Source organism: Spermophilus citellus (assembly GCF_964194105.1).
Source record: "Spermophilus citellus genome assembly, chromosome: 12".
Lineage (NCBI taxonomy): Eukaryota > Metazoa > Chordata > Mammalia > Rodentia > Sciuridae > Spermophilus > Spermophilus citellus.
In genome coordinates this window covers 9,143,951-9,169,790 of record NC_138198.1, presented here as the reverse complement: position 1 = coordinate 9,169,790, position 25,840 = coordinate 9,143,951, and positions in this window count along the sequence as shown.

The window sequence follows — 25,840 nt, the reverse complement described above, 5'->3', positions numbered from 1 at the left end:
GGCTTGCTGTCGTCACTGTTTCTATTCTCCCGGAGCCGGTGCTTCTTGGGTCTTAAGGAAAGTTTCAGGACACGGTCCCTTTGTTTGTCTCCCTATTGTTTTATTCATCCTATAAATATTTACAGAGGTCTGTGATATTCCTGGCACTTCTCTAAACCAGGATGCTCATCCTTGTGGAACTGTGCAAGAGTCAGACACCAAAGGGAACAAGGAATTCAACATGCAGAGTCAGACAGGGTGAGTGTATGGAGAATGTGAGCAGCACAGGGAGGGAAGGTGGTCCAGGCATTCGAGCAGCAGCTGGAAGCAGTGAATGAGCCCTCCTTCACTCCAGGCAGATAGGGTGCAAGTGCAAATGTCCTGAGGCAGGACCATTCGGGTGTGTTGAAGCATCAGCCAGATGACCAGGTGCAGCTGGGGCAGAATGAACCATGGGAAACAATGGGAGAGGCCAGGAGAGGCATGTAGAATTGGGGCCAAGTTTCTAGCTGGGTGGAGATGCCTTTTGCTATGATCCTGGAAGAGGGCCTACCTGGGAATAGCTCTAGTCTTCATGAGCAGTGCCATTGAGTTAAGGACACAGGTGTGGCTGGCAGTTATCAGGATGCCATGCACATGCCCGTGTTTTCCAGGCACCGTCCCTACGCTGTGTATAGAGTAACTACATGAACCTTCACCGTGCACTGGCACAATGAGCTCTGCTGTGGCCCCATCTTACAGATGAGCCTCAAAGAGGTTAAGCCACCCATCACAAGTCACACAGCTGGTACAGGGGGAAGCTGGAGTTCAAATCCAGCTGACTCACTATCTCCAGGGTGCATGCTCCTACCTGCCCCCATGCCTACGGGAGAAGGTGATGACAATAATAAGCGCTCATTATGTGTCACCCACGTGGGCTGTGGTCCCCAGTTTTAATAACATGAGCAGGGAAAGAGGAACCTAAGATAACCATCTTTAAGAAGTGTTGAGGGCCACAGCCGAGTCGGGATGACGCATGGCATTTTTGCCAGAAGTAGTGGTTGAGAGGTGACGCCAGCTGGCCATTAAGATGATGACTTTTGAGTTCTCGCGGAGTTCCCGTTGAGTTCCGGTTGAGCTCTTGCGGGGATTCCTGAAGAGTTCGCATTGGTTGGGGAAGTGCCGGAGGAGGGATTTCCGGTTGGTGGTTCCTGGAGGAGCCGCTTGGCGTTTGGGAGTGTTCCCGGGAAGTGTGTGTGGAGTGCCGGTGAGAGTTCAGGAATAAAGGTTGCTGTTTGAACCTACAAGGCTGTGTGGTGGCTCGGTTATTTTGTGCCCAGCCAGACTGCGGCAAAGAAGTCATGACCCCATTCAATGGGTGGGCCCCCAGCCTGTCTAAGAAAGCAGGGTGGGGAGTGGACTTCATGTGTTCAAATCCCAGATCTTCCACTTACTGATGCATGACCCTGACAAGTGACGCTGCCATTCTGTGACCCAGTTTCTACCACAACAGAACAAGGACAGCACCAGCGTGTGCCTCCTAAGAATGTGTTTTGGGTGAAAGAGAGAAGGTAGTTCAATTCCTGCCCCATGATCGTGCATCAGAAAATCTCGGCTCCGACCACCGGATCCCGCATTACCTTATCATCCAAGTTCAGTGTCCAGGACTCGGATTAAGATGCCCTGGGTCCTCAGGATGGAAGCTGGACAGTCCCCATGGACAGGATTGGATTTGGGGTCCTGAGTCTGTTTTCCCAGCTCCTTATTTGCTGTGTGACTTTCCGACAGATCACCTCACTGTCCCTGTGCCCCTTCTCCACTGCTCAGCCCCCAACCCCTCCAGAAGGACTAGAGGAGGTGAGGTCATCATTGGTAAAACCACGCTGACCTTCCGGGGTGGGAGGTGCCGTGTGCCTGAGGTGGAACGTCTTCCTTCCGCTCAGTCTCCAGGTGCACGCGGAGCTCTTCTTCAAAAGGCCACTCTCTTGGCGAAAGAGTCCCCAGGACATTCTAGTTCTGTCTAGGGCTGTGCAGCCTCCCTGTCTCCCCCCTTGCTGGAGAAGTTCTAGGATTCTCTAGGAAGGATCTCAAGGGCTGCCACTCAACGGGACTCACTTCCTGCTGTGAAGCTGCACGAGGTCATCCGAGACTCACCGGCATCCCCAAGTGGAGACCAGCCTGAGACCGCTGGCACACGTCATGCTTTGGGAGGACGTGAGGAAAAACACCACGATCTTAATAGCTGTGTATTTATTTATTATGCATCAGAAAAAGTATAACAAGCACATCAAACCCATAGGCAAGGTTTTAGAATCAAATTTGTATAAGGGAAAAGAAAAAGCAAAGTTGCTTTTAATAATTATTGGTACATGATTGGGCAAAAACCATCCTTGTGGTTCTCACCTGACTAAAATGTGTAAAAACACTTTCCCTAGATGACCCGTCTGGATATGGCGCCCTGCATGGTACAGCTTTGGCGATTATTGCTTTTAAAGGCTTAGAATCTTCTACACGCTCCTCGTGCTTTTCCGCCACCCCACCTCCACTTACTTTGCTGGCTAAATTTGACCCCAGAGCCTTGTAACACTCTCCTTTTATGCAGGAGAATCCAGGGGCTTCAGATGGGTCACCTGCCTTGGCCACTGGCCAATGTCATTTAATACTGGAAGGACCCCCATGATAAAACCACTTTAAATCTCCGTTCCACAACCTTGTTAAGCCTTCCGTTCAAATTTATTGTTTGAAACTGTTCTGTACTAAGAAATACAGGCCTTTCTGAGAGCCGTTTCTCAAGCTATCTCTTGTAAGGCAGTTTGTACGCGCTGTAAATCGTTCCTTCTCTGTTACAAGAAGTCATAATGAAATCTCTGGCAACACCCGGCTTGTAGCTAGAGCTGAGAATAGCCATTGAGAGGGCTGTCTTTCATCCCTCTTTAAAATCAGAGTGGAAATTTACCACCCACTGCACAAGCTCCGTGGAACACTCTGGAAACCATAAAATACCCACCGTGTGACCCGGGAGTTTTATTTCTACGTCAGATCAGGTGACTTGCATGTGTGTGTGCCTCTGTCTGGGATCTCAACTCTCTGAGCTGATGCAAAAACCTGGTGGACGTCAATGACTTTTCTTATCTTATTCTGAGACTGGAGGGGAAACCTACTTTAAGCATCTCTGAGCATTGTACCGAGACTGTGAAGGTGCTTAGACCTGGACTCTGCCACCCAGGGTTCCTTCAAGCCATGTCTCCAATTCCCCTCCAGGTCTATTGTACGTTGAGCCAGGAAGATGAACCAGTGTAATACAAATGACAGCTAATTACAAAAATCAGTCCTTGTAACGACTCAAAGAGGATCTGGGTTTAAATGAGGTAAACAAGCAGGGTTGTGTGTTCCTCGCTTTCAGATGGCAAACTGAAACGTTCCAAGGCTGTCAGCTCCTAATCTAATTAGACAGGATAATTGCGCGGGCTGGGCTTGATGACAGTTGACAAACATATTAGGCTCCTTGCGTTGGCTCTGGCACGACTCCGGTGACATCAAGCTTCTCTGAGACCTTGGCATCCGGGGAGGCCGCAGAAGTGGAAGACCAAATCTGGTTTGACTCCACAGATGGTCTCTGGATCCAGAGAGTCTTCCTAACGGGGGTTGGGAGAGTGGCGAGACGCGAGGGCCACCTAAGCTCTACAGGCAAATTGATGGAAAGGACCGAGTTTGATTTAATAGAGGAAGCTGGACTGCTGGTCATCGAAACGTGTGACCTTTGTGACCTTTGAGGATGTGCAGGGATCGCAGCTCATGTCCATGAGACGCTTCCTTTGGAGGCCCCTTGGCATGAAGGACTAAGAATGAGTTTTTAAGTTAAGCAGGTTCCCTCATCCAAAATCTGAAGCTTTTTGAGTACAGATGTGATGCCACAGGGAGGAAAATTTCACACCTTAAACTTTGTTTTCCATGCACAAAATTATTTAAAATATTGCACAAAATTACCTTTGGCCCTGGGTGTATAATGTGTATATGTTTTGTATTTAAACTTGGGACTTACTCCCAGGATATTTTATTCTTTATATGCAAATATCCCCCACCCCCGCTCCAAAATCCAGGCATTTCAGATAAGGGATACTTAGTGTATGTCACATCTCTTAAGTTATTTACCCTGGAGGCTGATGTCCGCCAGGGATGCCCTGGTCACTCTTTGGGCCATTCTGACTGGGAAACTGTTATTTCCTGGGTCACGTTGACTATTGAGTCTTTTTAAGATATTATTTTTAAATATTTTTAATCTTTCTATAGCTACTGCTGCAAACTACCACAAGTCCTGTGACTTAAAGTGGCACACGCTGGCCGTCTTGTGGATACATAGGTCAGAGGCGGGGTACGGCGGCACAGCTGGATGTTCTGTGTGTCAGCTCCTGAAGGGGCAGAGCCACCGCACTGCAGGTTCGCACCTGCACCTGCCTCCATGCTGGTTCACGTCGTTGGGGAGTTCGGTCACCTGCAGTCATGCAGCTGCAGCCTCCATTTCTTTGGTGACCGTCAGCCTGGGGGCCACTCTGCTCCTGGACTCTGTCTGCAGTCCCCCTTGTACCTTCCACATGCCCTCTTCCACCCATGGTAGGTCAAGTGCCTTTCATGCTGCAGATCTTTCCGTCTTCCTCTTTTGCCCCCGTCTCTGACTCCAGCTGAAGAAAGTTCCAAGGTGCATGTAAGTACTTTGGGACGATTCAGGTTAATCTCCCTATTTTAGGGTCCAGAGCCTTAGTTATGTCTCCAGAGTCCCTTTTGCCACAACAGGACACAGTCACAAGATCCAGGGATTAGGACCTAGATCTTTGGGACAGAAGGGGATCAATGGGGTGATTTCCAGATCATTGTGCTACATTAAAGTATTTTATCTTCATAGAGTTTAAATGCTCCCCCAGGTCTTAGTTCCATTGATAATTTTAGTTTAGCAAATGCTTTCGTTCCCATGAATACTACAAAGTGGGATATTGCTCCTGACAGTATCCCAGCCACCATTCATTATTTCAAATTATTGGGTTCAAAATAACGAAGTTATGCAAAGAGAAAGACAAGGTCCAGCGTTATGACAGCTGAAGGGCTCCGCCTGGCCTCTTATAAAGTCTCAGTCTTGTAGGCACAAAGATGCTAACCCATTGGGGCTCTGGGCATTGGTTCAATGAATTGCACATGGTAACTTGGTTGGAGAAAAAGGCTCCAAGATTGTCACATCACTTTCACGTCATCACAACTATAGCAGGTATGGCCAGGGACCCACAGACTCAGGGGTGGGGGAGCTCCCCCAGGCTGGCTGCTGGCTGCTGGCTGAAGCATTCAACAGGAAAAGTAGTGGCCTGGGGCAGCCACCTCAGGGGACGCTCAAGCAGCCACGAGTGTCTCCTGGCCTGGTCAGCAGGATGAGTCCCTACAGCAGGTCTTGGTGCCAGCAGGATGGAGAGGCAATTGTCCCCCCGTCGTCCCTGCCAGAGAATCAGAAATGTAATTCTCAGTGTGGACGTTGAGTGCCTTTCCCCACCAAAATACAATTTTATTTCACACATCTCTGCAGCATCTGTGTAGAGCAGGAGGGAGCGACACAGAGAATGATTAAGTGGTGAAGTGAGGACGATAACGTGGCAGAAAGAGGGCCAGGCTTATTATATACAGTGGGGGAGGCTCGCCAGGCAGAGTTGCCGGCAGGCAGAGGCCTGCCCTTTTCCATGACTTCTATTTCCATCTCTTAGGGAACCAATCCAGAAGTTAGGAGCCTGGCATGACTCTGTGAAGGGAATCTCAGGACCAACAGTTTCAGATTTCCTCCCCCCAACCCTGGGGTGCTGTTTCTTTTAAACCAAAGATGACAAATTTAATCATGCCCTTAAATGATGCAGATAGTTTCCTTTTCCTCAGCGCCCAAGATCTGTCACTGTGGGTGTAGGGTGGGTGGATGGATGGATTGGTGGATAGATGGATGGGTGAATGTATGATGGGTGAATGGATGGATGGGTTGGTGGATGGATGGGTAAATGGATAAGTGGATGAAAAGATAAATGGATGATGGATGGGTGGGTGAATGGATGGATGGATGGGTGAATGGATGGATGGGTAGATGGATAAATGGATGGATGAACGTATGATGGGTGAGTGGATGAATGGATGGTGGATAGATGGATGGATGGATAGATAAGTTGATGGATGCATGGTGGATGGGTAGATGGATGGATGGGTAGATGGATGGATGGATAGATGGATAAGTGGATGGAAGGATGGATGGATGGTGGGTGGTTAGATGGATGAGTGGATAGATGGATAAGGTGATGGATGGTGGGTGGGTGGATGGATGGATTGGTGGATGGATGGGTAAGTGAATGAGTGGGTAGATGCATGGATAGATAGATAAGTGGATAGATGGGTGGGTGGATGGAGAGAATGATGGACAGATAGATGGATATAGTAGATAGTTATAATCTGGTGTATTTTTACTTATGTATGCTTAGGATGTTAAGCTTAACCAGGCTTACCACGTGGGAAGCCCTGGATTTGATCCTCAGCACCACCTACAATTCTCATTTTAGAAAATGAAAAGAAACTTAAGCAGGCAGTCAAGATGCAGTCACTTCAAAACTCCTGGCATTGTATTACACTGTAAAGACACAAGTTAAAAGAATGAGCAGGACATTTGTTTTAGGGGAAAAAATAGAGCCAGATTTTATATAGAATTTTATCTATCTCTATGATTAAAAGAACAGAAGATATTACACCAAGAAAAGCTATAATGTAGGCAAATTGTCTCTTCGGTACCACTGTATACCAACATGCATACACACTCATGGTGTGACTGGGAATGTGCTGTTTCACTATATTCGTGACATTTAGCCTGTGTCTGTTTAAAATGTCAAGTGGCCACTTCATTGGGCTCTGGTGAAAGAGGAAAGGGAAAATGAGTTCTAATGTGTAAAGATGATTTTTAAAGCTGCTGGTTAAGAGGCCGAGCTCACTTCTTGCCCTGGTGTTTCTCCACACCATTTCCTTTCCACATGAGAGCCACTCTTTTGCAACTCCTCCTTCTCAGGGGCTTGCTCAGGGCCTGACTCGTGCCCTCCTGATTAACAAAGGTGCTAAGAGCCACCATTCAGGAACAGCCGAGGTGTCTCCGACGGTGCCACTTGATAGTCATGTGTGTGCACTGTGAATCCTTTGCAAAGGTACTGCCGATCATACACGGTCATCGATCATCGCAACGACCTTTCAAGCAGAAGTTACCGTCCTCACTTTTCAGAGGAGAACACCAAGCCTAGGTTCTAAAGTAAGTGGGAACCCACTCAAGTGCCACACCCTTGCGGAAACCTTGGACCCTCTGGCGTGGGTCCCTTGCTCATTTCTTGGTGGTGTCTTATCCCAGCTGGCCCTCGTCCTGACAGCACTGGACTGATGAACATCTGGCAGTGTGTCATTCCTAAACCAGAGGTGGACGGTAAAGCACCGTGTCCCTGAATGCCCCTTTCTGTTCCCCAAACACCTAAGGGAACAGTGAGAGCAAGCCTGGCCCGAAAGGTCCAGACACAGATCATCTTGAAGGACACTGGCTCCTCTTGGGCACGCTGGGGGCCAGGGCGAGTCGGGGTTCTCTGTGGAGAGCTCCGTCCTTGCTTGTGCACCGGGACAGGTGCTCCTCGGGGTGCTGGTCACACTAGAGAAAAGGCAAGACTGTGCTGACAGCATGACTGCGTCTTCAGCCCACGATATGAAACCCTCTCTGAGTGGGGACAGGTGCCCAACTGAGGGCACTGTGAAGAGGCACGGGGTCATTGATCCAACCAGCTACCACTGGACAAAACCCTGAGAGAGAGGGGGTCGTGCTTGGTGAAGCACCTTGAGGGACAAGGCCTGCCACCTTGGACCACTTCTTGGAGAAGTCATTGATCTCTTATGAGCCTTTCCCAACAAGTCATGTCTCCATGTATCTCTGGGCTCCTTCTTTGGCCTGTCGGCACTTCTCTGGAACAACTGGGCTGAGGACGGGACAGACACCCATGCCCCAGTCTCCAAAGACACACAGTGCTTCGCACACATCAGTCATGCAGGAACTTCTTACTGAATGAATAAATGGAACTTAAAAGGACCACAAACCTGAATTTCAAGGGCTTTTCCACCATTGAAGTCAGAGGGAGAAAGATTCCTCCCTAGCGAGGAAGAACCCAAATCTGTACGCACTCTTTTGCTCACACTCATTTTTCCTGTCTGCTCGCCTCAAAATAATGTCGATCTTTCCTCGTGTACTTTCATATATTTTATCTCACGTGAATAACCCTTAGAGATGGTAGGATATTTTTAAGAATATATCAATCACGTACCATAACCAACATGAAGTTAAAAATAGCATGCCAAGGTTCCTAGTGGCCCCCAGTTACTCCTCATTGCTGCATCCTGAGCGGAGGCTTCTGTTCCAGTTTGGAGCCTGCACCACCAGCCGTCCTCATTCTCTCCACGGCTCATGACTACTTCTGTGTGTCCGGGTAGCGAGGATCTCAGGTACCGTGATGGCAGCATAGTCTCAGACCTGCCCACCCAGAGCTGAGCGTCAGTCTGGTAGAAGCAGGAAGGACTCCTCCAGTGGCTTATGGGGCCCAGTGCACAAAGCAGCCTCAGGTGGAGGAGACAGGTGCACATCCATAATCGCGGTCGTGCTAGGAGAGGTCAGTGAGAAGCTCCTGGATCCCCCACTGAGCCAACATTGTGTCTGGCACAGAGTAGATGCTCAAGAAAAGTCTAATGAATTGGTGGCTTTAAGGACCCTGGCATGACAGACCAGGGGCTGCCACGGGAGGCGTGGTGGATTCTTGGACTAACAATATCTAAACTCCTATGGCTACGTGACTGAGCCAGATACTGCACACAGCCCTTCTGGTGTCTGCGTCCTTGAAGCACCAGATGTCCTGTTTCAGGAATGTTGTCCTTCTTTGAGAGATCGAGGACTTGCCCGGGGCACCTGGCTGGTCAGTGATGAACCTAGAAGCCGCTGTCATCTAAGCTGGGCTCTCAGGCTCTGCTGCATCTCCTCAGGGTCTAAGGCAAAAGTTTAGCCTCCTCTCCTCACACTGAGCCATGCCTCAGCTTTGAGAGGGTCTCTAGTTTACTCTTTTGATTCAGGTTAAATTGGATGGACATGTATAGAGCCCAGAGTTGGCCCGTGAAGGCACTGGGAACCCTCCGGGTCCTTGCAGCTGAGCAGGCCATCCGGGCTCGTTTCACCACGCAACAAACACATACCTTGAAGCTGGCGGCTAGCTCTGGTTTATCATCGGAGGTGGTAAGGGTTAACGAAGTTAGCACAGGTTGAGCATCTCTAACATAAAAATCCTTAATCTCCAAAATGTGAAATATTTTCAAAACCCATGTGATCTGAGGGCAGAAAATCCCACACCCGACCTTACATAGGGATGGCAATCAAAACACAGGTGCACTAAAAACATTAAATAAAATGACCTCAGACCATGCGTCCCTGTGAAACATAGGTAAGTTCTGTGTTCAGATTTTGGGTTCATCTCCAAGATACCTCATTCCGTCTATGCAACTGTTCCAAAAATCTGAAGGAAAAAAAAATCCGAAAACACTTCTGGTCCCAAGCATTTTGGATATGGGGCACTCAACCCACATGTCCACGTGAAGCGGTTTGCAGGGCACCTGGCTTGCAGAGCTGTGCCAGAACTGAGGGTGCTGTGGGTGCTATGTTCTTTGTCTCCAAGGCCCGCCACAGAGTTAGCGCCCAGGGAGACCAGCTGCAGCCCCAGTGAATGGACCAAAGCCAGCCAGGTGGCAGAAGGCCACAGACATTATTGCATAATATAGTTTGAAAACAACAGGATTTTTTCGTGGGAGGAGAAGAATGGCCACACAGTAATGGAGCTGCCGGCCTGCAGGGAAGGAGGAAGAAATTAAGTGGCGCATGTTGCGAGGAAGGAGTTAACGGAGCGGGGCCAGGAGGGGGAAGGAGAAAATCTCCCACTCTGCCCTCACCTCTGTTTTCAAAGGTGATGCATTACCTGTGTGTGATTATTCCCCTCTCCCGTTGGCTTTCAACTTGAAGTTTAATAGGATGATGATATATATGTATATATAAGACCATGAAACCAGAATTTGACCTGCTAGGTTAATAAACACTAGCAGTTACTGTAACTCACAAATTACAGGTCCCAATTTTCACAGCCGGGTTGCCGGCATTAATTAAAACCAGTGTTGCAAATCACAGCATTTCGGAATGCCTGCAATGTTTAAATTATCAATGGTGTTGCCACCTTAATTTAAAAAAAAAAAAAAGCCGCTTCCATCATTTTTCAAAGAAGAGTACAGTGAGCTGGAATCCGTCTATCCCTCATTAATGTGCGGGGAGCAAGCCAAAGTTTTTAATGTCTTTCAGTCTGTTGCGGTACCACTGACCCGACTTGCTGCTGGAGCTGCTCTGCCCATTATGAATACAGAGTCATCAAGGAGACGTTATTATCAGTAAATCTTTGGTTTGGCTGGAGATATTCTCTCTCTCTCTCTCTCTCTCTCTCTCTCTCTCTCTCTCTCTCTCTCTCCTTCTCTAATATACATTCTCAACAGGGGCACTGCTGCCTCCATGGGAGTGAAAACGGGTTCTTGGGGAGGAGGAATCTTAGATATTACAATTGCACGGCCCTCCGAGGGTCCCCAGTAGGTCAACAGACACGTCGTGTATCTAGGGGATTAACACCTGGGTTGGGTCAGAGAAAGTTCTGGGGCGAGGGAAATGTATTGAGAACACCCTGAGAGAGGGGTTATGGGAAATGACGTGTGGTTACAACAGGAAACTGAGGAAAGACCACATCAGGGCGGACGATAGATTGGGGAGTTCATGGATGGATGTCACCCGACCCTGAGGTGAGGCAGGCACCGGAGTACTCCAGGAGTATCTCCTCCTGGGACCAGTACTCTAGGGAAGGGCAGGTGGCCAATGGAAAAGGCATCGGCTCTGAAACCTCTTGGATTTTTCCAAAGGGTTAGTGGTACTGCTAAGGCAACCAACTTGAACCAAGTGTTCACGCCTCATCATCACCCTGGCCGTGATGGACAGCTGTGCAGCCAGGCCCACTCAGACCAGGGAGGAAGTTGGAGGAAGGGGGGCATCTCCAAGGAAAACAAGGATGTGTTATTTAAAAAAAGAAGAAACCGTGGATACCGGGAGGTATGGCGAGTGTCTAACCGAGCTGTGTTCCGTCCCCACTTGGGAATCCTGGCTCCTGGGGCCAAACACCTCACAGCTCGGATCCTGGGTCCCGTCTGTGACAGTGTTGCTGTGAACGCTGGCAGAACCTTCTCCACGGGACTCCTGTGAGGAGGACTGAGGTCCCCGGGCTGGTGGTCAGTGCTCAGTAAGTGTGGGTCCTCTTCCTCCCTCCCCAGGAGCCCCACCAGCATGATCTATGTTGTTGAGTGTGTCCACAATCAGCAATTGATGGAAGAGAGTCCGTGATGGAATTCATCATTTGTTAATTGTGGGCCTTCAATGAGCTTGTTAACTCACTAATTCCACACAGGGTTATTCTTTTCTCTCTCTCAATATCCCTCTCTTTTCTGGACCATATAGGGTATGAATATATTCTCATCTTTCCTTCAAGGCTTCCTTGATTTTGCTCTGATTTTAAAAAAAAAATTTTTTTTTCCTTTACCATCTTTAATTGAATAGTGCGTGGTAATGGCACAGTTTGCCAAGAAAATAGGGTACAGCCTTTAAGGACCAAAAAAAGCATCCTCACAGTGCAATAAGAGAGGGTGAGCCACTGAATTTGTTTGCCAGGCTCCCCAACAAAGCACCTCAGACACGGGGCTGCAGCGACAGAGAGGTCTTATCTCCCTGTCTGGAGGCTGCACGTCTGGCAGGGTGGGACTCTTCTGAGGCTCTGTCCTGAGTCTGCAGATGACATCTTCCCCAGGTGTCTTCACACAGTGCCCCTCTGTGTGTGCCTGTGTCCTAGTCACTTCAGATAAGGACACCAGTCATGTGGAATCACGGTCCACCCTAATGACCTCATTTTACCTCTTTAAAAACCGTCTCTAAATACAGGGACGTGCCCAGGGGACCAGGGTGAGGACTTCAGTGCGTGGGCCTTTTCTGGGGCGGAGGAGCACAGTTCAGCCCATGACCAAGGCTTTTAAGCCACGGCTCTGATCATTCAGTTGTGGTTACAGGTCTGGGAGCAAGGAACTGAAGCCCACGGAGCCAACCCAAGGGAAAGGACAGTCCCCTGAGGAGCTGTGAGGGTCAGCCCTGAGACAGAGCTGAAGTCCACCTGTCCAGCTGGGACCCCCACCCCTGCCTCTGCCTCTCAGCCCTGGCAACATGGCTCTCCTGTGCATTGTATTATAGAGTCACTGTCTCTTCCCCTCTCTCTTTTTCTACTTAAACACTGTCCCATAACACAACTAATCCCAAGTCAATAGGGCCCCTCACCATTAAAACATCTTAAATTCTCAGTAGAGACCATCTGGCCATTGGCCAGCCCTGATTGGTTGATCTTCATTGGCCAGCCCTGATTGGTTGATCTTCTTTGGCCAGCCCTGATTGGTTGATCTTCATTGGCCAGCCCTGATTGGTTGATCTTCATTGGCCAGCCCTGATTGGTTGATCTTGAGTCAGGCGCCCTTTGCTGGTCCAATCAACAACATGTGAGCCACAGGGAGCAGGGACTCCCAGACCCATCCATTGCATAAGATATCCCAGAATGTGTCTACAGCAGGGGCATCACAGAAGTAAGAAGAAAGCTTTAGCATTCTCATTTATGATACAGACACAATGATATATGTACTTTATAGTCTTTCTAATGAACAAGCGGAATAAGGAACTGATTCATTGATGACCTAAAGTACATACCATTTTTGTAGGATGGAATAAGAATTTACTATTTCTATATCCCTGTGTTTTTCTGTTGTCTCTATTAGTTTTGATGCAAAATGGCTATATAACAGTCATCCCAAACCTAATGACTTAAAACAACAATCATTTGTTGCCATGGATCTGGGATTATCTGATGTTGGCTGGTCGAGGCTGGGCTCTGTTGGGGTCACTTTGCCCCAGATTTCTCTTATCCCCTCCTGGGATCAACAGATTAGGTAGTATAGATCCTCCTATGGTGATGGCGGAAGTTCAAGAACTCTGCTGGAGCAGCATATGCTCAGCAATATGGGTTTAGGTTTTTTATTTTTATTTTTTTAATATTATACTGTCCTAGGACTGGGCCACAGCTTAATAAATGTTACATATGTGACCAATCATTTCTCCTCTCATGGTCAAAAGTAAAATATATTCAAATTTATATTTGAATCCATGTTAATGCCTGGTTTTCATAAGGGCTCTTTGCTCAAAAAAAAAACAAAAAAAAAAACGGCACATAAAACTCAACATTCCTGCGAATTTGATCAAATATTTCTATTTCATTATGGGTTTTTTGTTTTGTTTCGTACCAGAGATTGTACTCAGGGGCACTCAACCACTGAGCCACATCCCCAAACCTATTTTGTATTTTATTTTAGAGTCAGTCTCATTGAGTTGCTTAGTACCTTGCCTTGCTGAAGCTGGCTTTGAACTTGCAATCCTCCTGCCTCAGCCTCCAGAACCTCTGGTATTATAGGTGTGCATCACCGTGCCCAGCTCTATTATGTTTTAATTGAACCCTTTATTTAAACAAGAAATTAATTTTTTTCACAAGTCAGGGAGACTGAACCTGGAGAAGATGGGATGATTCACCCAAAGCCTCAAAACAAAGTTCCATAAACATTTATGATTGGGACAAATTTATTCTACCTGTAAATCCTGTGGCTACCAGGGAATCACAGACTAACCTTAATATTTTGCTTGCTTGCTTTGTTGTGTTTTTGGATCAGACCTAACTTGGTTTAGCCTAAGCTGTTACTCATTGCTTCTCAGATCCCATCTAGAAATCCAGAAGTTAAGCAGAAAGGGGTTTTCCAGCAGGGGAGGAATGCAGAGACGTGGCTGTTGAATTGCTACATTGAAAAGACCATTTTAAATTGAGCATGGTGGTGGTGGTGCACGCCTGTAATCTGTAGCTTAAGAGGCTGAGGCAGGAGGATCACAAGTTTGAGGCCAGCCTCAGCAACTTAGGCCTTAAGCAAGTTATTTGTCTCAAAATTAAAAAAAAAAAAAAAACAACCTGGGGATGTGGCTCAGTGGTTAATTACACCTGGGTTCAATCCCTGGTACCAAGAGTCAAAAGAAGATAAGGTCATTTTATTCCTGCTCTCCAGCTGGCCCTATAATTCTTTATAACCAAGAATACATGTATATGGACCTCTAATTTTTGAATTTTTTGTGTGCATATCTTGGTTTGGAATCTGCTTATTAATCATGAGGGAACTTTTGGTAGAGGAATCAGGAGGGTAAAATATTAGGCAGCCATTAGCTTAAAAATAGATACAGTTTATATTCAAAGCTCACCACAGGACTAAAGGTAAGAAACACACTACTAAGGCTACAGAAAGGCCAAAGGAATTTCCAATGTCCCCTGTCTCAGAAAGCAGCCATGAGGAGTCTCCTGGACCCTGAGAGCCCGGCTCCTCTTCCCTTCCTCCGTCCATCTTCTCTTGATCTTTCTGGTAGCCAAGATGATCTTTCTGAACACAGTGCTGTCTCACATCCTGAAGCATTCTTGTTGTGCTCTCTGGTGAAAAGGAAGCACCCAGGGGGCCCACTTGGGTGAAGGTGCAGATGATGGCACCCTTACCCTGCAGCCCCATGGGAAGCCAGGCTCCTGCTGCTCTCAGGGGAGCCCGCCCACCCCCTGTGGGAGGGCCGCAGGTTTGCTTTCCTGTTGGTGCATTCCATTCCCGGGTGCCCTGCGCCGGGGCACACAGGCTGCAGCACCCAACGTGATCTGGAAGGCTTTGTTGTTTGCTTTTGAACATTGCAAATGGACGTGGGTTTCGAGCTACAAACATGCCTCAGGGTTAATATTTTCGTAAATGAAAAGCGTGATGAAATAGATGTTTGCATATCTCTAATTATTACAACCCTTTTAAGTAGAAGCGCTTTGTTGTATGAGATGAGAAAAATAGCTCTCGTGGACGCTGCCACTGTCTTAGGGCTCCATGTGTCTAGGCTACTGGCTGCTGTCACTGAGGATATTCCCCCACACGGCTCCACCCTGACTCCAGTCCCCAGCATGTGTACACGCGTGAAAAAGGGATTCAGTGGGAGCTTCCGAGGTCCCTGGGGATGTGTCCTTGGACGGCACTCACTCAGTTCTTGTGGGATCCCATTCTCTCTCTGACTTCCCGTCTTGCCATGGGCCACATCTCACGTGCGTTCCATTGTGAGACCATCCCCTCAAGGTCCTCAGCAGAGCTGAGCTGATGCTGGCACCTTCCTCTGTATCTCCAGAATTGTATGATTTTCTTTATACAATACCTGCCTCGGGTAGTTTGTTACAGTAACAGAAAACCAACCAATACGGTGACTGAAAGCAGACTCCCAGCCGCTCAACCTGGGCTGGAAATCCAGCTCCGTCACATGTGAACCCTGACGTCTGGAACAAGTGTCTGGTCACTTGGTTCTGCACTTTCCCTGTCTGTGAGGCAGGGTGATGAGAGACTGCAGCAGTACTGTAAAGCTCAGGAGAGAATTCTGGGATATCTGGATCGAGTCTGGGAAATGTTCCTTTTCTCTGTTTTTGTCCCTAATTTTGGGGGGTCAGGCTTCAGTATTTCTTAAAGCTAGGCCAGATGTCTCTGACTCACTTCTTATTGAAAGAGATGATTAAACAAAGAAAAGCTGGCAGAAATAGAAGGGTCATGTGGGATCCTTTGGGGTTTCATTCAGTTTTTCAGTAGATTATGTGTGGAAGAGTGTGCGTGCCATGCACTCCTGTGTTTTAAGAAAGAATTTTTAAAAGACATCTGTGCCAAATAGACATATGGGCCCCCCACCCAGTTCGATAGGATATCACCAGTACCTTTAAAACACTTTCCTAATGGCTCCTCTCTGCCCCCACTGGGGCGGCCAATCTCCAGAATTTAGCATTTTTCATTCCCACGCATTGTTGTAAAGCAGAATATGATCTCTGGAGCAGCTGCTTTTTAGAAACTACAGACTCTGATTGAGTAGAGAGAAGGGAGGGGAGGGGAGGGGAAGGGAGGGGGGAAAGGAAGGACAGCAGAATAAAATAGACATTATTATTGTTGTATGTATATACGTGACTGCATGACCAATGGGATTCTGCAACCTGTACACTCAGAAAAATGAGAAATCATACCCCATCTGATATCAAATGTATGATATGTCAAGATCATTGTACTGTCATGTGTAACTAATTAAGACAAATTTTAAAAATTATATTAAAAAAAGAAACTACAGATTCTTGGGCCCCACTCTCAGACCTACTGAGTCAGAAACCCTCAGGGAGAGATCAAGAGTCTGGGTGGCAAAAAGCCCTCCTGGAGATCCTGGTGCACATTGAAAATCAGAACCTTATGGTAAATACTGTGTGTGTGTGTGTGTGTGTGTGTGTGTGTGTGTGGTCCTAGACCACATGGTATCCAGTTCTACCTGACTTTGAAGTTTTTATCAATGAACTCTGTACTCTACGAAGTCCTTTTCTAGTGTTTTCCTCCACATTATGTATTTGAGATTCATTCATATTCACATACAGGCTCATGAGGCCATTCATCTCCCAGCTATTTAGTATTCGTTGTTGAATGCGAGACGATTTATTTATACATTTTAGAGCCAATAGACATTTGGGTTTTTCCAATGTTTTGCTACTTGGAGCAGCGCTGCTGTGCACGTTCTTGATTATTTAATCCTGCACCTGTGCAGTAGCATGTCTCTGGAGAAGTGCTTCCCAGCCTTTCTCCTGTCACGGTGAAGGTGGAAGGTGGGGATGTTTGTAAACAAGAGAACAGGCGACTCAGGGGATATGCAGGGTTCTTGGGCTTGGCTCTCTGACTTGCTATCCAACCATTCTTCCATATAAAGAGGTGGGAAATGTTTTAAAAAGATCCCCAAGACTGACTTGAAGCTGGGTTTCCAGGGGCAGGTGAGATTTTGCTAGTTAGATGCACAAACCCAAGAAGGTGATGGGCAAAAAGGCCAAAGCCATCCTCTGGCTGCTGCCACCAGACTCCCTGAGGAGCCTCGTGGTGCCCACCCCCAGGGAGCAAGTGTTGGCTGTGAGGCCTCCTGTTGGTAGAGCCACCTCATCAAGGTGAGAGAAGCCCCTCTCTTCCTGGTTTGCTGAAGGCTGTTCCTTCATCAGCTGCAGTACCACTGTCCCCAAGGGTCACTGCGTTCCAGGAGCTGGTTTTCCAGCACCTGTGGGGTAGCCACGTGCTCTCCATTCCTTTATTAACATGATAAATTGCTGCATTGCTTCACCTCCAGGGACTGCCTTAACCAAGCACCATAAACTGAGATGAAGGGGTCTTAAATGACAAAAATATGTTGTCTCAGGTTCTGGAGCTGGAAGTCAGGAATTGAGGGGTGGGCAAGGTTGCTTCCTTTGAGAACAGAGAGGGGGAATCTTTCTCATGCCTCTTCCAGATTCTGGGAGCCAGGATAGATGGCCAGCTGCTTTCTGTGTCTGTGTCTCTCTCTGTGTCCACATTACCTCTTTTTATAAGGATAACAGTCATATTGGCCTGGGACTTAATTTAATGATCTTACCTTCATCTGATCAACCGCAAAGAACTCATTTCCAAACACATCCACGTTCGCAGGTGGTGGGCTTGGGACTCCAATATCGTTGGAAGAGACAGAAGTAAGTCATTTGTAACCTACACCAAATTTGAAGGTCAAACCAACCTTGCATTCCTTTTGCCATATTGTATTTTGTAAGCACTGTTGAACTTAATTTTCTAATATTTTACTTATATTTATATTTTAGGACTTCAGCTTATACATACATTAGAGAGATTGGTATGTAATTTTCCTTACTGGACAGTCTTTGTCTGACTTGAATATCAAAGCTTCGTAAAATGAGTTTTAGGAAGTAGCTCCTCTTTTTCTTTTTTTCACTTAACTTTTTTATCATGAAAGATTTTAAACATGAAAAGCAGCGATGATGATGTAAAGAACCCCTGTTCGCCCTTTACACAGTTTTGAAAATTAACAATATAGCCAATTGGGCTGGGGATGTGGCTCAAGTGGTAGCGCGCTCGCCTGGCATGCGTGTGGCCCGGGTTCGATCCTCAGCACCACATACCAACAAAGATGTTGTGTCCGCCGAGAACTAAGAAATAAATATTAAAAATTCTCTCTCTCTCTCTCTCTCTCTCTCTCTCTCTCTCTCTCTCCTCTCTCACCCTCTCTTAAAAAAAACAATATAGCCAATTTTGTCTATTATACACCCAATTCTGAAACATTATAAAGCAGATTTCATACATCATATCATTTCATCTACAAATACATCAATATTTATAAAACATAAGACTTATTTTTAAAAAAATAACCACAATGCCCCTTCTAACACCAAAATTATTTTTCAAACACATGAAGTTAGAAAAAATTATATAATGGATTTCCATGTACCCTATTCCTCAGCTTTAATAATTATTAATTCATGGTCAATTTTGTTTTATGTCAATTCACACACACCGCCCACTCCAAGTTATTTTGAAGCAATTCCCAGACATGATGTAATTCTAATTTTAAATGTTTCAACATGTATAAATTCACCCACTGCAGTAGGAATGGAGAGGGGTGAGGGTGTTTTTAAACCAGCGATCCTTCTCTGGAAAAACATGAAATCCCAGGAATGAGGTCCCTGGCCTCCCACTTTGGATTTAGACCCCTGGGCAGTTGCACATGGAGCCATGTTTCAAACACAGGGATGACGGGACATTCTCAGTTGGAGATTCATGAAGGGGACTTGGTGTCTGTTGGGCAGACACCTGCTGTTCATTCAGTAGTGTCAGGGTCTGGAATGTTCCAGAAAACCCACAGCTATATACGGGCAGTACCTTGGTCTGAGAATAAGCAAATGCATTTTCTTATCAAAGAAACAAAACAAAACAAAAACCCACAAAACCCTAATGTGGTAATGATGCCCACGTCCCAGACTTATTTAGGGATTAAATGAAACGGCACATCCACTGACTCAGTAAGTGTTTTCGGGGTCTGTGGTGTGCAGGGAAGTGTCCTAGGCACGGGGTGGGTGGGGAGGTAGGTGACAGGAGAGGCCCTCCAGGAGGGAGCTGGGCCTGAACCAGCAGGAAGAGCACACAGCACGAGAGCCACCCAACGCAGGAGCAGGTCTACGAGGGACGGGAATGCTGACCTTCCCGTGTCTCCTTGCTGCAGCAAAACCTCACCCCCAGGTCTAGAGGGTGAGTCACCTTATGGGTGGGATCATGTCCCCCAAATTCAGAGGTCCCTAGTATTTCAGAATGTGACCTTATTTGGAAATAAGTTCATGGCAACTGTCTTAGGTAATCCGAGGCCATCTGTCAGGCCCAAGCTCCAAACCTGCTTGATCCCACCTGACCGCAGACACTGAGTTTATCCAAAGGCACACGAAGCCAATTCTACTGGATGTTTCTGGACCGATTTCTGACCGTTTGCATCTGGCTCTCTGCCACATCAAGAGGCCTCCTGGTGTGTGATTTCCTGAGATGCAGTGAGTAAAATAAAAAATCCAGGAGCCACCCCGGTCCAGCTCAATTTCCCCGAAACTGAGTTTGTCTCTGAATGTGAAGATCCCCTCAGCCTGGCGGCTTCTCGGCCGAGTCTGCACAGGGAAGGCACTTGAGATGCTCATATATATCTTTGGCCAGCAGCAATTTCAGGGACAGTTCCTGCAGACATAATGCCACAAGTCAGTTGCAAGGTACAATGCAGCCCTCTGTCTGTGAAGGGACTTTGGTGGCACTGAGCAGAAAGGGAATCCCAGGGTTGCCAGCACCTGACAATCCAGGACCCCAGTGTCCTGGCTGACAGCCCTGGGCAGCAGCAGGGTGTCGGAGGCAAGTCCACGGGGCTGGGAGGATGGAACATCTGACATGCTCAGAGGGTGGTAATGAAGGTTGAGCACCTTTTGGGGTTCGTTTGTGATGCACAGAAGTATGCACCCTGTAATGACAAGATGGGGGTGCTAGAGGCAGACGCACCTGCTTTATCATGCCAGCTCCGATGCCAAGCTCACTGTCCTAGGTCTAGGTCCTACCTGGTGGACTTCCAGAAGTAATGCACGAGAAGCTTCTGTCTGGGGATCTGGAACATTCTGGAAGGCTGGTAGATGTACGATTCCTTTCTCTTTTCTCTCCTTGGCATTTCCTTGATGCCAGTGGTTTTGAAAGTACACTCTGGAGGCCTCCGTGTCATTTCAATTCAAGTGATTTATTCAACACCTTCCATAGCAAAGCTCAGAGCTTGGCACAGGAAATCAAGACATAAGCGAGAGATTTGGTTCCTACCATCATGTGCTTACTGGAACCCCAGAGGGCCCAGGGGAAGCCATGGGGGACTGGTCCTGTGAGCAATCTCCCTGAGGGCACCTAATTGTCCCAGTGTGCCTGGGACATGGGACCTTTGGTGGAAATCTAGAAGGAGCTGGTCAACCTAGTTCCAATATTCCAGGTCCCCCACCCCCACCACAAATGCTTTAATCAGCTTAAATCTGCTTTTATCTCTTACCATGAATCTCCAAGGAAGATTTTTATCTGGATAGAAAAATATTCTTGTTACCTTAAAAAAAAAATTCCAGTTCCGTTCACCCCCTTGCTGTATCCTGCAGGTGGTTTCTTTTAGAGATGATCTGCTCTGGCCATGCACCAGACGTGATTCAACTGCTGGGCAGGACAGGTGAAGAACATCTCTGAGTGTGCCACGGAGGTGGCAGTGCCGGTTTGGAATTCCCACTGAGGAAGAGCAACAAATTCAAGCCTGAAATTCACCCTGTCATTACAACTCCAAACCGAAACAGGTGGCTTAGGCCAGGAAATCCCATCTGACCTGTGTGCTCCAGGGAGTCATTAACCTTGTATCAGCGTCTGCAGAAGCCACGGTCTGCCCTCCAGACCCGTGCCACCCAAGTCTTTCAAACATGTGCCCAGCAAGCCTATTAGCATGAACCGTTCTCGTTTGGGGATTCGGGCCTGTGATTCTCATGAAAGGAAGATCTAATTCCTTCCACGACATCAATGTCCCTCTCTGCAAAAGCACAGAGGCCCTCAGGCTCTGCACATTCTCACCTGCTTGGAGATCTTCTTCTGCAGGAAACAGGAGCTCTGCATAGGGCACCTCCAGCTCCTGGGACTTATTTCACCATAAAAGACAGGCCAGCCTGCAGCGACCCTCAAATCTTCCCTGCAGGTTTCTTTTCGGGCTTCTTCAGGAGCTCAGCCTTCCTTAACGGTTGGTGAGGTTGCCTTGACACCGGCAACCACCTAGGGACACTGCGTGCCCTTTAGGGAAAAATTCAGCCAAGAAGATAATAGATGCTAATGTCAGAGGGGGATCCCTGGGGGATGGAGACGGAGGGAATCACCTTCAAGAAGCGGAGGAGTTTTGTTTCTGGAATTTCCCCCTGGAATTTGGATCTGCCTTCTTGAGGATCTAGGTTAGACAGATGAGTTTATTTGCTCTCTGGGGCGACTGACAGGATGGAAGGGTGTGCGATGGCAAGCCACGATTAGCAATGTCACCCAGGACCTGGCGCTCCAAGATCTTTTTGTTTCTTCTTTCATAGAATATTAATTGGGCTGCAGCTTCCTCAGACAAAACAGTTCCCCGGAGTCTGAATCTCCCCTTCTGGATCTTCAGACTCTATCAAGGCTTTCTGTCAAGTCCCCAGATTTTAAATTTCTTTTCTTTTCTTTTTTTTTTTTTTTTTTTTTTTGAGGCCGATCTCCTGCTTGTCATAGAAAAAAAAAAAGTGCTCTCAATTCTAACAGGAAAAGCCCCATTTTCTAGGGGCTTTTGATGGTTATTATGAAGAGCGCTGCAGAATGTTGTTGATGGCAGAAGCTACTGGCCTCAGGAGGAATCAGCACCAACCACCTGGGAAATGGGCAGGAGGCAGGGTGTAGCACAGTAGTAGATTGTGCAAGGCCCTGGGTTCAATCCCTGGCACCGAAAAGGAAAAAACCAAAATGAAACAAAACACAGGCGAAGGCTGGGAATAGAGATTTCTCCAGAGGAAACGCTCAAAGGGGTCAAGAAGCAGATGAGAAGATGCTCAGCGTCATGAGCCATCAGTGCCTGTCAAAGTCAGATGAGCTGTCGTTACACAAGCACCGGCTCGGGCCACAACTAAAGAGTAGGCAGATGCTGTCCAGGAAGTGGGGGCCTGGGCATCCTCACACTGTGCTGGCGAGAGTGTAAATGACACAGTGTGAACGGCAGTGGCTCAAAAGGTCACATACACATAGAACTACCAAGTGACCCAGAAATTCCACACGTAGGTCTTTCTGGGAAAATTGAAAACGCACATCCACATAAAGACCTGTGTGTCAATGTTCATGGCAGCATTCTTCATAAAGCCAGAAAGTGGAAGCAGCCCGTATGTCCATCCGCGGAAGCAGAATGTGGTCAATCCATACAATGGAATATTGTTCAGTAATGAAAAGGAATGAGTGCTGATACTTAGTACCGCATGGAGAACCTCCACAGCAGGATGCTAAGTGAAAGAAACCAGACACAAAAGTCCACACGTGTGATTCTGTTTATACAAAATGTCCAGAATAGTCAGATCAAAGTGAGGGCAGGTTGGTTTGTTCTGAGGCTCTGTCCTTGGCCAGTGGAAGGTTGCTGCCTCTGTGTCCACACACTGCCCCTGTGGGTATCTGCAGCTTTGTCTTACAGGGACGCCTGTGATATCACATTAGGACCCACCTAAGATCTCATTCAACTTAACCGCCTCTCAGGACCCTGCTCCAAATACAGTCATGTTCTTGAGGCACTAGGGGTTGGTACGTCAACATGAGTGGCAATAAGAACAGGTAAGAGGAGAGCTTTGGGATCCTGCTTAGGGCCTTTCACACCTGTAGGATGAAGGTACTTTCTAGGACTACTGTCTGGAATAAATCAGATAATCCTTGTCAAGGAATTAGCCTCATAGCCCTGGATGAATAATAGCACCTCCCGCGGCTAGACCCATTCATTCCGTCTTGGAATTATGGATGAATAAATCCCTCAAAAGCTATGCAGCTTCCAGGAAAAAGTTTTAATCCTACTTAGTAGATGGATTCAGGTCCTGCAGATTAGCATCCCAAGAGAACTCAAATCCTGGTTTAAACACAGGATTTACTGGGCCTTCTTTCGGTGGGGGTGCTTGGGACTTCTCTTAATGTTTAGTCTTCAGTATTGTAGCCAGTGGGTATTTTCATCATCTTGCTGTACATATTTCTGCCAACGGTGGAAATGAACTTTTTAACTTCTCTTTTAGAGGAATCTACCCCTCCTAAGGAGTAGATGGAGGGAAATGGAGGGAAAATTGAATTCAATGACATTAATTGGAATATGATTGAATCTTGTATATGCTAATATTTTTATTAGTGTTTGCAAATCCAGCTAATGACTTCAAAAGTGAGTGGGATTCCATGCTCTCTGGATTAGCCTAAGATAACGGGAATGGAGATCCACTGACCCCGGGAACTTTCAGAGAGATTTGGTTTCGTGACCTTGACACGGGTTAATGACAGATGTTATAGGTTTGTTCCACCCAACCCCCACGGCCATTCGTGAGTCCCCACACAATTGCCTTTCTTGACACTTATTTATTTTCTTATTCTACTTTGCAGGGAAAGGCAGTCATGTGACACCATTCTGACCAATGAGGCATAAGCTTGCTGGGGGATGATGGTTCTAGAAAATATTTTCATTTCTGGATAAAAAGAAATAGAAACTTCTAATACCACCTGTCCTCCTTTCAACCTTTACCTTTATACTTGAATGCAGATGTTATATCTTGGGCTACAGCAGTCATCTTGAGGCCATGAGGCAATAGATTGACGTGCTGATGGTGGCAGCATAGGAAGACCAAAGAGACTGAGCCCTGAGCCGTTGAGCCAACAGAACCAACTGTTTAGCTCTGAATACCCTGACATGCAAGGAACAGAAACCCAGGTCTGTTTAAGCCATGACTCGTGCATTTTCTGAACCCAGTCATCACGTGCATTCTTAAAAGATGTGCAGTTCAACAGGAATTTGAAGCCTTCAGGAATACTTGGGAGAAACCGCTGGACTAGGGTTTGCATGGTGACTTGCACAGAGAGCTGAGTGTCCCTGGCCTGAACAGAAGCCGCTGTGCTTCCATGATGAGAGAACAACAGGAGAAAGCCCAGGTCTGGGATACAGATGAGGGGGAGGGTTGGGCAACTGCAAAAATAACATCTGTCTTGGGCGAGAGTCTCAGCTGCAGAGAAATAGGAGGCAGGTCTCTGCCCGTGGCCTTGAATGCATGCACGGTCTTCTCTGCTGGCCTTGCTCGGGGCTGTGTCACAGCACAGGAGCAGTCAAGAGAAGCAACGTGTACTCTTCACCTGCCTTTGCCCAGGTCTTTTGTCTTCTGATCCAGCTGTTCCGGGTCCTAGCTGTGAGGGGGAGGGGCCGAGGGAGGAGGGGGATGAGCAGGAAGCTGGGTGGTCCCCGCAGGAGGGGGTCTGGAAGAGCTGTCCATGGCTGAGGCCTCCTCTGCTCGGAGGCCCTTCCCATGCTTTGGTTCTGTAATCACGCTGGCTGGGCCGGGGAGGAGCCGCCAGATGAAGGGATGGCGGGGTCCTCTGGGGCAGAGGCGGGCTGGCAGGGAATGATGGATGTCCCGTCAGTGGAGGCTGGAGCAGAGCTGATGTGCGGCGTCCCTGTGGGCATCCGAGGCACCTGAAGCTGCCTGCCAGCTGGCCCTGCCTCCCCGCCCCTGCAGAGGAGCTGAGGCTGGGCATGCTGCACCTAGTCATCAGGCTCAGGGTGATAAATGGGCCCCTGCCTCTCCACCTCTGCTCTGTCCCCTGTGAGTCTGTGGCGGGGGTGGGGCACCATCCCTCCTGTTGACCACAGGCTCCTCTGATGGATGATCGGTGGAGAGCTGCTGCCTCCGTACACCTGTCCCCTCCACCCCTGGTTGACACTGCAGCCCCGGCTCTGCCTCCTGGAAATGGGAAAGCGCTTGCTGGGGAGCCGAGCCAGGACAGAGGAACCGCGTGGGGCTTGCCAATAAATACCATTAGACAGGCCTGAGGGACCCTGGAGGGCACAGAGCATGCCGGGAGAGCCGACTGACCGCAGGCAAAGGCAGGGCTGATGCCCTGGAGGAGCCCTGAGCAGTGGGTGGTCTTCTTTAAGATTCACAGGACCCTGGAGCTTTGTTCCTGTTCTGCACACGAGGAGGAAACTCTCAGGCTGATCATGTCCCTGATCTGAGATTACCCAGCTGTCGAGTGGAGCCCCGGTTTCTCCGGCCTTGAAAAGGACTGAGACTCAAGCTACACGTCCATGATATCCCCCCTGGATCTGAGATTCAAGGGCCACCATGGAGGATGTGGAAGGAAAACCCTAAACCATCTGGTGATGTGGCCATCTCCCCTTAGCACCACGCACGCCATCTCCCCTTCCCCACTTCCTCCTCCGCCTGCTCCTTTTTCCTGGGATTCATTATCATCTCTTCCTCCTCCTTCCTCCGAGGAAGTTCAGCGTTTCCATCAGTCAAGCTTGAAGCCCTTCCTGCCCTCTGCTTGTCCAGGACCATGTCTCTGTCTAGGTCACCCTAGTGCCCTGGTCTTGGCCCATGCTTCACACTGGGGTCTCCTGTCTCCCCTTCAATTGTTGTGACCCTGTTCAATGCATCCAGGGAACATCAAAGGTGATTGGAGAAAAATGGTCCCAGATTAAACCACCCCCGAAGCTGCCCTCTCTCTG